Below are 13,985 nucleotides of genomic sequence, written 5' to 3'. Positions count from 1 at the left end.
GCTTTTAATATAGTACAAATCACAAATCACATACTGTAGATTTAAGCTTAGGCAATGGCCTGGTAACCGGCAGACAGTATAAATTTCACATCTAAAAACACATTCAGAATTTAAGCTTCATTTTCATGTAGTTTTAAACCATTATAAATCATAATTTATTATTTTCAAAATTTGATAAGTTACAAAATTTAGCTCAATAGTGTAAATAATAAAAATACTAGTATGATAAATAACTTATCTGAATATTCTTACCAGCAAAATATGGAGATTTGCCACAATGCCAGCTAAGTTAGTTTTGCAGTCACTGATAAAATGGGTTGCCATAGCAAGCCCATAGTCACTGAGTTTCTAAGCAACCTGAGACTCCACAGACTGCAGATAGTTAGGAGTCCACTGATCTTTCATCATCCCTTAAGGAAAAAATACAAAAACTTGTAAGGCCAAACTCAATGGCAGATCCCCTGATTACCCAGGAGAGCAGTGATCTCCATACAATACACCCCTGTATTGATACTCACTTAGTTTACTGAATAATAATATCTGTCCTGGGGAATTATTGGATTATTCACAGTGCTAAGTGGATGAAATTAGTTATAGAAAATGGTCAGTGCCTGGTATGTGTTGAGCAGACAAATATTTGTTGAATCAATGAACAAAATGTGTACATCAACCAACTCTTTAGAGACATCATTTGCATAATACTAGCCATCATAAATTCCTTGCCTTTTAAGATGAATGTATTTGTTTAGTAGAATTACTATATAGTATGTCATTTCAATTTCTTTGTTTCTAATTACTGTAGCATAGGTAACATGGGTGAATCGTAAATCAGTAATTCCTTGAGGTCTTCTGTTGAAATATTTAATTGCAGCTTGTCTAGAATACTTGAGTCACAATATTAACCACCCAAATGACAAATAGAATTGCATAGACCTGAAGTACAAGCAAGGTTATGATTTTTTTGAATGAGCATGCATTAGCATTTCCCATATCTATCTATAAACACCTTCTTCAGTTCCTTATCTTCACACAATGCCCACTGAGGCAAACCATGGCCTCCTGCCCTCTCTTTTAATACATCAGGCTCAGTTGCCAATTGTTTTAGATAATCACAATAAAGTCAAGGTGTATAGTTTGTTTCTACAGAACAACGAATCACAATGCAAGTCCAAATAAAATAAAACCAATAAAAATAATCATTTGTGACCATCAAAACAATTATACCTATAATCTGTAAAATTTTAGCTAGTTCCAGTACCCCCATTTTTCTACATTTCCCATTATTCTGGGTAGCTAATTCTTACCATGGAAAACATCTTAGAAATGGTTTGCAAATTGAAAACTGTCTTTAAGCATTAGTTTTTAAAAACACTACTTCATATATCCTATTGGCTATCGCATCAGAGGTTCAGTAGCTCATGCCAAACAATACAATGACTAAATTCTCTAACCTGAAAGTAAAATAAACTTTCAAAGTCACCTCTCAAACAAGTCACAGTAGTCACTGTTGACTACTGTGACCATGCCAGGAATGCCAGCAGCAGAGACTGCTTGTGACCTCTACTTGTCACTATTGAACATCAAAAGCAGGGGAGGATAGATTCTGCTTGCTCCAACATTGAGAAGTCAACCACTCAGTCTTACAATATTAATATAAGAGAATCCAAATTTTATAATGACATTTATTATAATACGTTTTTGGCTAAAAAATGACCATCTATAACTTAACAGTCTTTCTAGGATACACTAGGAAGTATATCCTAGTATTGCATTACTGTATTTTTGGTAAAGACAGGGTTTTGTGACGTTTTCCAGGCTCGACCTCTTGGCCTCAAAGTGCTGAGATTACTATGCCTGGCAGGATATATATATATTCCTAAGAATAGGAGCTGGCTGCACATGAATTTGCCCTATTACGATATTCCTCCACTATTGCATGCATAGAAGCATGTGTATGTTGGAGGGCTTAGATTATTCCAAATATTTTTTGAATGCCCTCTTACCACTTATTAATGTAATAATTACTGACAACTCATAGTAAAAAACATTTGACCCACTCCCTCCACTTTCTTTTAGATACAACTTCGCATCTATAAGTTTGAAACAGGCTACCTATATGCCTACAATGCCCCATGAATTCTACTCCCTGTGAGAAGAGAGAGAAATGCAAATATATCTTAAACTGGACAAGAACAAAGCAAAAGTCAGATCAAAGTAGGAAATTTTAAGTATTGCAAGTAAAGTGTGGAATCTTACATATTTAGATTAGGTAACTTCATTGTGATTACACAGGAATATTTACCGTTAGAAGTCCGATGAAAGAGTTCAAGGCCACAAACGTTAATGCACTTTCAAAAAGCTAGTTGGGAAGACCAGGGAATTAACACCGCAGACTCTGGTTGTGTGTGCCCCAAGTGCTGGGTCAAATCACTGCTGTACATCAGTCAGTCCCACCTCCTCGTGTCCAAGAATGGCTGTGGAATTCTGATTGACATTCCTATGAGACAGTGGTATTCCTAAACCAAAGCAAATTCTGCCGCCAGTGTTTGCTAACCTCTCCAGCTTAAAAATGAGCTGCTCTTCACCCTGGTTCTTGCCTTTAAAAAAAGAAACAATTACTCTGTGACGTCTAAAAGCACACAGAAGCATTCCCCTCTCCAGGGATATCCCTACTTTCTCATAGTAACTCCCTTGACTCATTCCAACCTGTGTCTTTGTTAGAGGACTTTACAGTCCTCCCAGGAACCACGTAACAACATGTATACTGGTCTGGGAGAAGAAACAGAGCATCAGTGAATATTCCAGTTTGTGGAAAGCTGGAGATGAGGGCAATATTGGGCAGGGCTCTGCAAGACTGACAAGTTCAGGCTGATAATAGCTGTTTTGTTGCGAAATGAGGGAATTAAGCAATATTTGATGAGGACAATATTATATATGCAACACATATCAAATAAAACAAAAATAAATGCACTCTAAAAATAAGTATTAATCACAGTATATTCTAAATGAGACCAAAAATATGGCTTTTTCCCAGATCACTTAAGGTAGTCATTCTCTGAGGATTAACGTTGATGACATACATTCTCATACACTCACATACTGAATGAATATTTATCACATGGTCACTATGTGCTCAGAACTCTGCCACAAAGTAGAAGAAAATGTGACTCCTTCCTTGAGGATTTCTGTAATGTACTTCAAATACTTGCATATATATTATTGTGTGTATATGAGAGTTTAGTACTTTTAGTCTACTTTCATGAAGTGGGCAGTTATCCTGGTTGAGAACATTCATTCTAGAGCTGGTCCCTAGCCTTTAATAGAAGTCCACAGTTATTTTTTATCTCTTTACAACAGAAGATTGGCATAATAAATACTAACAATGAGATTTTCAATAGCGAAATTAATAATACCAGAGATTTATAAGCTGGCTAGAATTACTACTAGATAAGTGTCTACTTTTACATAACAGAGTAAAAAAAAAAAATTGACCAAGGACTGTTGTCTAAAGTTTAGTTCAGAGATTGCCTATTATCTAGCTATAAATTTTAGAGCATTTTTGGTTTTTGAAGTTACCAGTATTTACCAAGACAATCCAATAATACTGCCTGTCCAAACTGGCCTAGGTAATTAAGTGTTGCTAGGTAGTTTCAAGGAGTTCACATTCTAGAGATGCAGCTTATACACAGAACACCATTCTGCATATAAATACACAGGTAGAAGGCCACAAAATCTCCTGGACTAATAGGAAATCCACATTTGTTCAGATATAAATAACTGTGACTCATAGTTCAAGGAACTTTCACCTACTTCTATGTAGAATACATTTCTTATTTCCTTTCTGATTTTCTCACTGCAGACAACTAGTCCTGATCATTTAACAAATGTGAGCTCAGAGACTCCTAGAGTTACAAACACTTGTAAATCTTCCTAATGATTATTTTTAAAAAATGTAACTAGAATATTGCTTTGTTTTGCTCTTTTATTTTTCTATTTTTCTCCACTTGTTACTTCTTTTTAACATCTTTCTCTAAGTTCTTCTGTAATTTTTGATAGAGTATTGCTTTAACTTTTGGTTTGTGCCATTATTCTTCTTTATTCTCTTTCAGTAATGCTAGTGATATAGGATTTTTCTTTTTGTTCACTTTGTAAGCCAGGGATCCTTGGGCAGCCACGCTGCACCTGGGCCTCTCTTAGCCACACTGTCATGTCCCAGCTCATATCAGCATTCAGTGGTTCCCAAGCTCTTGTCCCAAGCCCAAGAAGAATGAGGATATGCTGAATATCAAAGGGTGAGGAGGACAGAGAAGACTTTTACTGAGTCTTCTCTGAAAACTGATGAAACAGTTTTCAGCAGAGAGGGATTGCGAAGGTGGTCCCCTAACTGAAGTTGGGAAAGTCCCTGATGTGGCTGGGTCTGGGGCCTCTTATGGATTCAGAATGGGGAGTGTGTGCTGGCTTTAAGAAAGGTAAAGCAGGCCGGGCGCGGTGGCTCACGCCTGTAATCCCAGCACTTTGGGAGGCCGAGGCGGGTGGATCACGAGGTCAAGAGATCGAGACCATCCTGGTCAACATGGTGAAACCCCGTCTCTACTAAAAATACAAAAAATTAGCTGGGCATGGTGGCGTGTGCCTGTAATCCCAGCTACTCGGGAGGCTGAGGCAGGAGAATTGCCTGAACCCAGGAGGCGGAGGTTGCGGTGAGCCAAGATCGCGCCATTGCACTCCAGCCTGGGTAAGAAGAGCGAAACTCTGTCTCAAAAAAAAAAAAAAAAAAAAAAAAAAGAAAGGTAAAGCAAAGACACCACTCAAAGGTGGGCATGACAGTGCAGAAAACCAATTTGGAAAGGGAAGGTATATGTAAAATAGATGAAGGGTAGGCATCAGTGGAAAGCATGTGAAACAGGAAGACAAGTTCTCAATACAGTCTGAGGATTTAACTTACAGCTTGGCTTTCAGGCTTTAAACTGTCTTTGGCTTGGAGGTGGGATTTCAGTGGGGACCTACAGCTATCTGCCTAGGCATTCAGCCGCTGCCTGCCCTTCTCACTAGTTAACTTAACATTAAGTGCCAAGATAACTGGAATAATTTATACCTATTTTTCATTTCCATACACTGTTACTAGTACCCTATTACTAGTATGAAGTTAATTTTTAAGATTATTTTGATTCTCTAGTGTTCTTTGGATTTTAAAAATATATATATACATAACCTTGAATTTAAATTATTAAATGTAATATTTTTGTTCTAATATACTTATTTATTTCTTCCCTCACATGTGGGACAACTTGAAAAATTCTATTAGAGGATATGGAAGAGGACAAATATTTGTTCACATATTAACCATGAGTCAGCCATCACATTAAATGCTTCCATGTATTATTTGTCCCAAAGTATTCTATAAATTATTGCCAGCCACATGTTTACAGATAACACAAGAAAATGTTAAGAAAATTAGATAAATATAAACATGCCCAGAATATAGGCACCCTCTATAGATGCTGGAAGTTTGGTTTCAGACCATTGTAATAAAATGAGTATCACAATAAACTGAATCACACAAATTTTGTTTCCTACTGCATATAAAAGTATGTTTATACTATACTGTATCCGATTAAGTGTGCCATATCATTAAAAAAAGTACATACCTTAATTTAAAAATACTTATTGCTAAAAAATGCTAACAATTATAATAATCTTTTTGCTGGTGAAGAATCTTCCCTGGATATTGTTGGCTGCTGACTGAAGGTCTGGGTGGCTGTGGCAATTTCTTAAAATGAGATAATAATAAAGTTTGCTGCATCACTTGGCAAAATCATTTGACTTTTCTGTAGCATGCGATGCTGTTTGATAGCATTTTACTCAAAGTAGAACTTCTTCTAAAACTGGGACAATCCTCTCAAACCCTGCCACCGCTTCATCAACCAACTTTACGTAATATTCTAAATTCTTTGTTGTCATGTGTGGTGCTACGATACATACTCGTTTTTGTCCGCCTTTCCTGGTTCATAATTCCCATAGCCCTAGTTACAGACTTTTTGTTATTGTGTATGTTAGGCCTCAGAAAATAGAATCTCCCTCCAGCCCTCCTTTCACTTGCCCCAAGGCAGGACCTTAATCTTTCTTCTCCCTTCTGATTGTGAGTCTCAAGACTCTCCCCAGAGAGGGTCCCACCCTATATCTTGGGGGAAGGAATGCTGAAGTCAGGAAGCTTCCATAAAAACTCAAGAGGACTGGGTTTGGTGAGCTTCTGGATAGCTGAACTCTTGGAGGTTCCTAGAGGGTGCCATGCCAGGGAGGGCATGGAAGCTCTGCACACCTTCCCCCATACCTCACCGGATGCATCTCTTCATATGTATCCTTTATAATAAACGAGTAAACATAAGTAAGCGTTTCCCTTTCTGTGAGCTGTTTCAAACAAATTAATCAAACCCAAAGAAGGGGGTCATGAGAACCCCAACTTGAAGCTGGTCAGTAGTCCTGGAGGCTTGGCCCTGTGACTAGTGTGGAAGAAAGGGGGCAGTTTTGGGGACCAAGCCCCCAACCTGTGGGATCTAACTATCTCCATGTAGATAGTGTTGGAACTGAGTTGGAGGACATCCAGCTGGCGTTCGCTGCTTGGTGTGTGTGGAAAACCCCCACACTTTTTGTCATGGTGATGTTCTCCTGCTATTGACTGAGTTCTTACTCTATTATTAAATAGTTCCCAAGAGATCTGATTGTTAAAAAGAGTCTGGCACCTTCCTTCCCTCTCTCTCCATGTAACGCCTGCTCTTCTTCCCCTTCTGTCATGGGTGGAAGCTTCCCGAAGCTGCCATCAGAAGCAGATGCTGGTGCCATGTTTCTTGTACAGCCTGCAGAACTATGAGCCACAAATAAACCTCTTTTCTTTATAAATTACCCAGCCTCAGGTATCTTCTTATAGGAACATAAAGCAGACTAAGATGGGATGCATGATAAAATACAAGCATTTTCTGGTTCATGTCTAAATCCTTGACTTCTGTCAATAGAAATCTCTCAAGAGATGCATTTGTCAATACAACTTTGATGTTTTAAAATTATTTTCATTATTTCCATATACAGGTTTCAGTTAAAACATTTATTCACATAGTCATTTATTTTATTAAACTAATTCTTGAAACCAGATATTTCTGGGTCCAGAGAATATAATAAAATCAATAAAACTCTAGCTTCATGGTAATAAGCTTAGACTGACATTCAGAAAATTATAAACTAGCATAATAGATACTATAATGGAAGGTTTATAGCACAACCTACAGAGGGAGAAAGTTTTAGGAGAGATGGCAAGCTCCATAGAGAAAATGATATTCCAGCCTCTTTCTCAAACACAAGTCAGAGATCAATTACCATCTATTGGCCAATGCAGAGGAGGGATAAAGGCAGAAAATATTTCCCCATTCATAGAAAGATTTAGCAATTTTTACCAGAAGCTATGGACTTTGAGAAAAAAAATATTAAAAAGTTGTCATGGCAACTTCAAAATAAATCAATCATTTCAAATTAACTGAGCTTCTGCTACGTTCAGGCATTATTAGGAAAAAAGGTGTAGTTTTCATCTTACAATTCAAAAGCAATTGGTTTAAAACTGCTAGAAGTTCTATGTTGACTTATATGAAGAAGCACAAATAGAGACTAAAAATTCTGCTTCAGAGCATAAACATTTTACCTAATGCTATAAAGTGAAGAACTTACTGGATGTATTTTATAACATCCTCATTATTTGCTAACTTCAGAGCTGACTTGTTATATAAACATATCCAAGTTTAATTTGAAAATAATGAATGCAAAGTTAAAAGTCTATATATAATTTTGGAAGCAATTTAATGATTTTTAAATCTAAAACTATTCAAGCTAAAAATATTAGGAAGTATTTATGGCAGTTATGAATTTCTTTGCTCTTTTTTTAAGTAATGTAAAGATTACAAAGATGTTTATATATTTCAATGCCTTTTACTATGTGTAAATACGTATCATCTTACTGTGAATGTTAGAAAAATCAAACACATATTCATGCTTGAGAAAACGAGAAACCCAAGACTGTATAAATAATAATTCACAAAATAGAAAGTAATACATTCTTAAAGGAATTAAATAACAACATTGTTTCCCTTTGAAAGCAAAGATGAAAATATTTTAAATAAAATTTCCTTTTTCACTCTAAAACATTCCTAAAATATGGATAATCTATATTGTAGCACGGTGTCATGCAAGTTAGCTTTTCAGAAGTGCTTTCTTCTAATCTCCTTAATTCTCCTCACTTTAAAAGTCTTTTGGCAATCCCATATCACTCATTTTAAAATCTATTTCTCAAATGCCACATAAATACAATGCTTTCTGTTGGCTTTTGTTTCCAAGCTCTACTAACTTTACCAGGAGCAGAAGCCAGAGGGAGGGCAGCCCATTCCCTCTGTGTGTAACCCACTCACTTGGTTAGGAAAGAATAGAAAGCTCTTGCTCTCCCCTGTCAAATAAGTGATTCCCAAGATCTCTGGACCAGGGACTAGACTCCTTTTGCTCTGAACTTAAATATTTGAGTTTCAATGTTTAAACACATGAATAAATGTTCAGGTATTTGAACAACCCCCTAGAATGAGGCCACTGGGGAAGTAATTATTTAAATTGAATTACAAATTTCACTTAAATGGTATCTTGTTCCCCTTTCTTCTTTGGGCTAAGTAGAACCAAGGCTATTTCTGGTGAGTGCTTTTTTTTTAAAATTTTAATTTTTTTAATTAATTGAGACAGACTCTTACTCTGTCACCCAGGACAGAGTGCCATAGTGTAATCTCAGCTCACTGCCAGTCTCTGCCACCTGGGTTCAAGCAATTCTCTCTCCTCAGCCTCCCGAGTAGCTGGGACTACAGGTGCGTGCCACCATGCCCAGCTAACTTTTTTTGGTTGTATTTTTAGTAGAGATTGGGTTTCACCACATTGGCCAGACTGGTCTCAAACCTCAGATCTCAGGTGAACCTTCCGCCTTGGCCTCCCAAAGTGCTGGTATTACAGGCATGAGCCACCATGCCCAGCCTGGTGAGTGCTTTAAAAGTCATTGCACTTAGGTGCAGAATCTGATTGGCGGACAGGTGACATAGTTTCGTTGTGTATTGATTGACTTTTTAAATAGTCACATTATCTTTTTTATTCCTTGTAATATTGCTTCATATTTAATTTGTGAAATAATAATATTCTTGTCAGAAGCATATTTATTGAAATATGCTTCTCTTACGCTAGTGGCTAGTGCTGAGAGTGTTCACTGCAGACCAGACAGTGCTTACCAGAAACCAGACCCTACTCTACAAACGTTACAGGACCATCTCAGTTTAACTTCACAACATTCTTTGAGTTAAGCGTCGCTATTTTCACAGTATTACAAATGACAAAAATGATGCTCTGTGAGGTTAGCTAAACTGCTCAAGGTCAAACTGTGTTGAGCTAAGAGTTAAATGCTGGCTGCTGCATTCAGACCCTGAATGCAGAGTCTAAATATATCATCACACTATAATCTATTACTAACCATATGAAACAATGTAAAAAAACCAACAGCATTTATGAAATTTATAACATTCCTCCTAACAATATTCATGAAAGAATATGTATTGTGCATGACAGAAAACAGTAATCATCTTTACATAAATGGAATAAAATTCTGCCCTAAACCAAATAATTTTGCAATGAATTTAGGCATCAACTTTTGGCACTTTAATGTGTTATTAGTCTGACATTTCTCTAATGACAACCCCCTAGAAGACCACAGCACAGATACAATTGAAAAGAATATCATAGCCAAGTGAGAAACAGAAACTTCAGCATCCAATGTACATTTGAAGAGTTTGTTTCTCTAAGCATTTTTTTTTTTTTTTTTTGAGATGGAGTCTTGCTCTGTTGCTCAGACTGGAGTGCAGTGGCACAATCTGAGTTCACTGGTGCAACCTTTGCCTTATAGGCTTAAGCAACTCTCTTGCCTCAGCCTCATGAGTAGCTGGGACTACAGGCACCCACCACCACACCCGGATAATTTTTAAAATTTTTTATTAGAGATGGGTTTTTGCCATGCTGGCCAGCCTGGTTTCGAACTCCTGACTTAAGATGATCCACTCACCTCAGCCTCCCAAAGTGCTGGGATTACAGGTGTGAGCCATGGCGTGCCTGGCCCTTCACAGCAATTTTATTTTTAAAAATTATTTGAGGACAGATGTATTTTAGTTTTTAATATTTTTTTAACTTTTAAGTTCAGGAGTACATGTGCAGGTTTCTTACATAGGTAAACTGCGTCATGGAGGTTTGTTCTACAGATTATTTTGTCACCCAGGTATTAAGCCTAGTACCCATTAGAAATTTTTTCTAATTGATCTCTCAGACCACGTGCAATCAAGTTAGAACTCAGAATTCAGAAACTAACTCAGAACCGCACAGCTTCATGGAAACTGAACAGCTGGCTCCTGAATGTTGACTGGATAAACAATGAAATGAAGGTAGAAATAAAGATGTTCTTCGAAACCAACGAAAACGAAGATACAACATACCAGAATCTCTGGGACACATTTAAAGCAGTGTCTAGAGGAAAATATATAGCAATAAGTGCCCACATGAGAAGAAAGGAGAGATCTAAAATCGACACCCTATCATCAAAATTGAAGGAGGTGGAGAAGCAAGATGAAAAAAACTCAAAAGCTAGCAGAAGACAAGAAATATCTAAGACCAGAGCAGAACTGAAGGAGATAGAGACACAAAAAACCCTTCAAAAAAATCAATAAATCCAGGAGCTGGTTTTTCAAAAAGATCAACAAAATAGACAGACCACTAGCCAGATTAATAAAAAAGAAAAGAGATAATAATCAAATAGATGCAATAAAAAACGATAAAGGGGATATCACCACAGATGCCACAGAAATTCAAACCATCATCAGAGATTATTACAAACAACTCTATGCACATAAACTAGGAAACCTGGAAGAAATGGATAAATTCCTGGACAGTTGCCTCCTCCCAAGCCTAAACCAGGAAGAAGTCGAAACCCTGAATGGACCAATAACAAGGACTGAAGTCGAGGCAGCAATTAAGAGCCTACCACCCAAAAAAAGCCCAGGTCCAGATGGGTTCACAGCCGAATTCTACCAGACATACAAAGAGGAGATGGTACCATTCCTTCTGAAACTATTCCAAATAATCCAAAAAGAGGGAATCCTTCCCAAGTCATTTTATGAGACCAACATCATCCTGATACCAAAACCCAGCAGAGACTCAGCAAGAAAAGAAAACTTCAGGCCAATATCCACAATGAACATAGATGCAAAAATCTTCAATAAAATAACGGCAAGCCAATTGCAACAGCACATCAAAAAGCTTATCCACCATGATCAAGTAGGCTTCATCCCGGGGATGCAAGGCTGGTTCAACATACACAAGTCTATAAACTAATTCACCATATAAACAGAACCAAAGACAAAAACCACCTGATTATCTCAACTGATGCAGAGAAGGCCTTCCACAAAATTCAACAGCCCTTTATGCTAAAAACCCTCAATAAACTAGGTATTGACGGAACGTATCTCAAAATAGTAAAATCTATTTACGACAAACCAACAGCCAATATCATATTGATGGGCAAAAACTGGAAGCATTCCCTTTAAAATCTGGCACTAGACAAGGATTCCCTCTCTCAACACTCCTATTCAATATAGTATGGGAAGTTCTAGCCAGAACAATCAGGCGAGAAAAAGAAATAAAGAGTATTCAAATAGGAAAGGAGGAAGTCAAATTGTCTCTATTTGCAGACGACATGATTGTATATCTAGAAGACCCTATCGTCTCAGCCCAAAATCTCCTGAAACTGATAAGCAACTTCAGCAAAGTCTCAGGATACAAAATCAATGTGCAAAAATCACAAGCATTCCTATACACCAATAACAGACTTAAAGAGAGCCAAATCAAGAACGAACTGCCATTCACAATTGCTACCAAGAGAATAAAATACCTAGAAATACAACTAACAAGGAATGTAAAGGATCTCTTCAAGGAGAACTACAAACCACTGCTCAATGAAATAAGAGAGGACACAAACAGATGGAGAAACATTCCATGTTCATGGTTAGGAAGAATCAATATCGTGAAAATGGACATACTTCCCAAAGTAATTTATAGATTCAATGCTATCCCCATCAAGCTTCCAATGACATTCTTCACAGAACTGGAAAAAACCACCATAAACTTCATATGGAACCAAAAGAGAGCCCGCATAGCCATGTCAATTCTAAGCAAAAAGAACAAAGCAGGAGGTATCACACCACTGGACTTCAAACTATACTACAAGGCTACAGTAATCAAAACAGCATGGTACTGGTACCAAAACAGAGATATAGACCAATGGAACAGAACAGAGGCCTCGGAGGCAACACCACACATCTACAACCATCTGATCTTTGACAAACCTGACAAAAACAAGCAATGGAAAAAGTATTCTCTGTTTAATAAATGGTATTGGGAAAACTGGCTAGCCATGTGCAGAAAGCAGAAACTGAACTCCTTCCTGACACCTTACACTAAAATTAACTCCAGATGGATTAAAGACTTAAACAGAAGACCTAACACCATAAAAACCCTAGAAGGAAATCTAGGTAAAACCATTCAGGACATAGGCATAGGCAAGGACTTTATGACCAAAACACCAAAAGCATTGGCAACAAAAGCCAAAATAGACAAATGGGACCTAATCAATCTCCACAGCTTCTGCACGGCAAAAGAAACAGTCATTAGAGTGAATCAGCAACCAACAGAATGGGAAAAATTTTTGCAGTCTACCCATCTGACAAAGGGCTGATATCCAGAATCTACAAAGAACTAAAACAGAGTTACAAGAAAAAAACAAGCCCATTCAAAAGTGGATGAAGGATATGAACAGACACTTTACAAAAGAAGACATACATGAGGCCAACAAACATATGAGAAAATGCTCATCATCACTGGTCATTAGAGAAATGCAAATCAAAACTACATTGAGATACCATCTCATGCCAGTTAGAATGGTGATCATTAAAAAATCTGGAGACAACAGATGCTGGAGAGGATGTGGAGAAATAGGAACACTTTTACACTGTTGGTGGGAGTGTAAATTAGTTCAACCATTGTGGAAGACAGTGTGGCGATTCCCCAAAGACCTAGAAACAGAAACTCCATTTGACCCAGCAATCCCATTACTGGGTATATATCCAAAGGATTATAAATCGTTCTACTATAAGGACACATGCAGACGAATGTTCATTGCAGCACAGTTTACAATAGCAAAGACCTGGAACCAACCCAAATGCCCATCCATGATAGACTGGACAGGGAAAATGTGGCACATATACACCACGGAATATTATGCAGCCATCAAAAACGATGAGTTCATGTCCTTTGCAGGGACATGGATGAACCTGGAAACCATCATTCTCAGCAAACTGACACAAGAACAGAAAACCACACACAACATGTTCTCACTCATAGGCGGGGGTTGAACAATGAGAACACATGGACACAGTTAGGAAAGCATCACACACTGGGGTCTGTTGGGGGGAAATAGGGGAGGGACAGTGGGGGTTTGGAGTTGGGGAGAGATAGCATGGGGAGAAATGCCAGATATAGGTGATGGGGAGGAAGGCAGCAAATCACACTGCCATGTGTGTACCTATGCAACAATCTTGCATATTCTTCACGTGTACCCCAAAACCTAAAATGCAATAAAAAAAAGTAAAAAAAGAAATTTTTCCTAATTCTCTCCCTCCACTGTTCACCCTCTGAAAGGCCCCGGTGTGTACTGTTCCCCTCTATTTGAGGACACATATATTTTAATTTTCAAAAATTGAACTCACGTAAATTAGAATAGGACATACTGTGACAAAGTTACTTCCACTTTTCTACCTCATTTCTCTTCACCGAGCTCTGATTCTGTATTATAGATCTTTCATGTCCATGTGATTATAAAACCT

General features: G+C 37.6%; 1 protein-coding gene across 5 annotated transcripts in view; it reads right to left on the bottom strand.

The window, feature by feature from the left end:
* CD36 (CD36 molecule (CD36 blood group)) overlaps positions 1 to 13,985 on the bottom strand; it is a 203,395-nt gene that overhangs the window by 51,633 nt on the left and 137,777 nt on the right. For 2 of the 5 annotated variants that reach the window (XM_012466537.3, XM_012466544.2), the window contains exon 1: positions 2,303 to 2,439. The exons of the other annotated variants lie outside the window; for them this stretch is intronic. The gene's annotated coding sequence lies outside the window, so the exon portion shown is untranslated. Of the gene's footprint in view, positions 1 to 2,302; positions 2,440 to 13,985 lie in introns of those variants that run through there. 5 annotated transcript variants of the gene reach the window in all.

Source organism: Aotus nancymaae, unplaced genomic scaffold (genome assembly GCF_030222135.1).
Source record: "Aotus nancymaae isolate 86718 unplaced genomic scaffold, 86718_ANA_hifiasm-v0.15.2.pri h1tg000002l, whole genome shotgun sequence".
NCBI classification, from domain to species: Eukaryota; Metazoa; Chordata; class Mammalia; order Primates; family Aotidae; genus Aotus; species Aotus nancymaae.
This window is presented reverse-complemented; position numbering and strand designations above follow the sequence as displayed.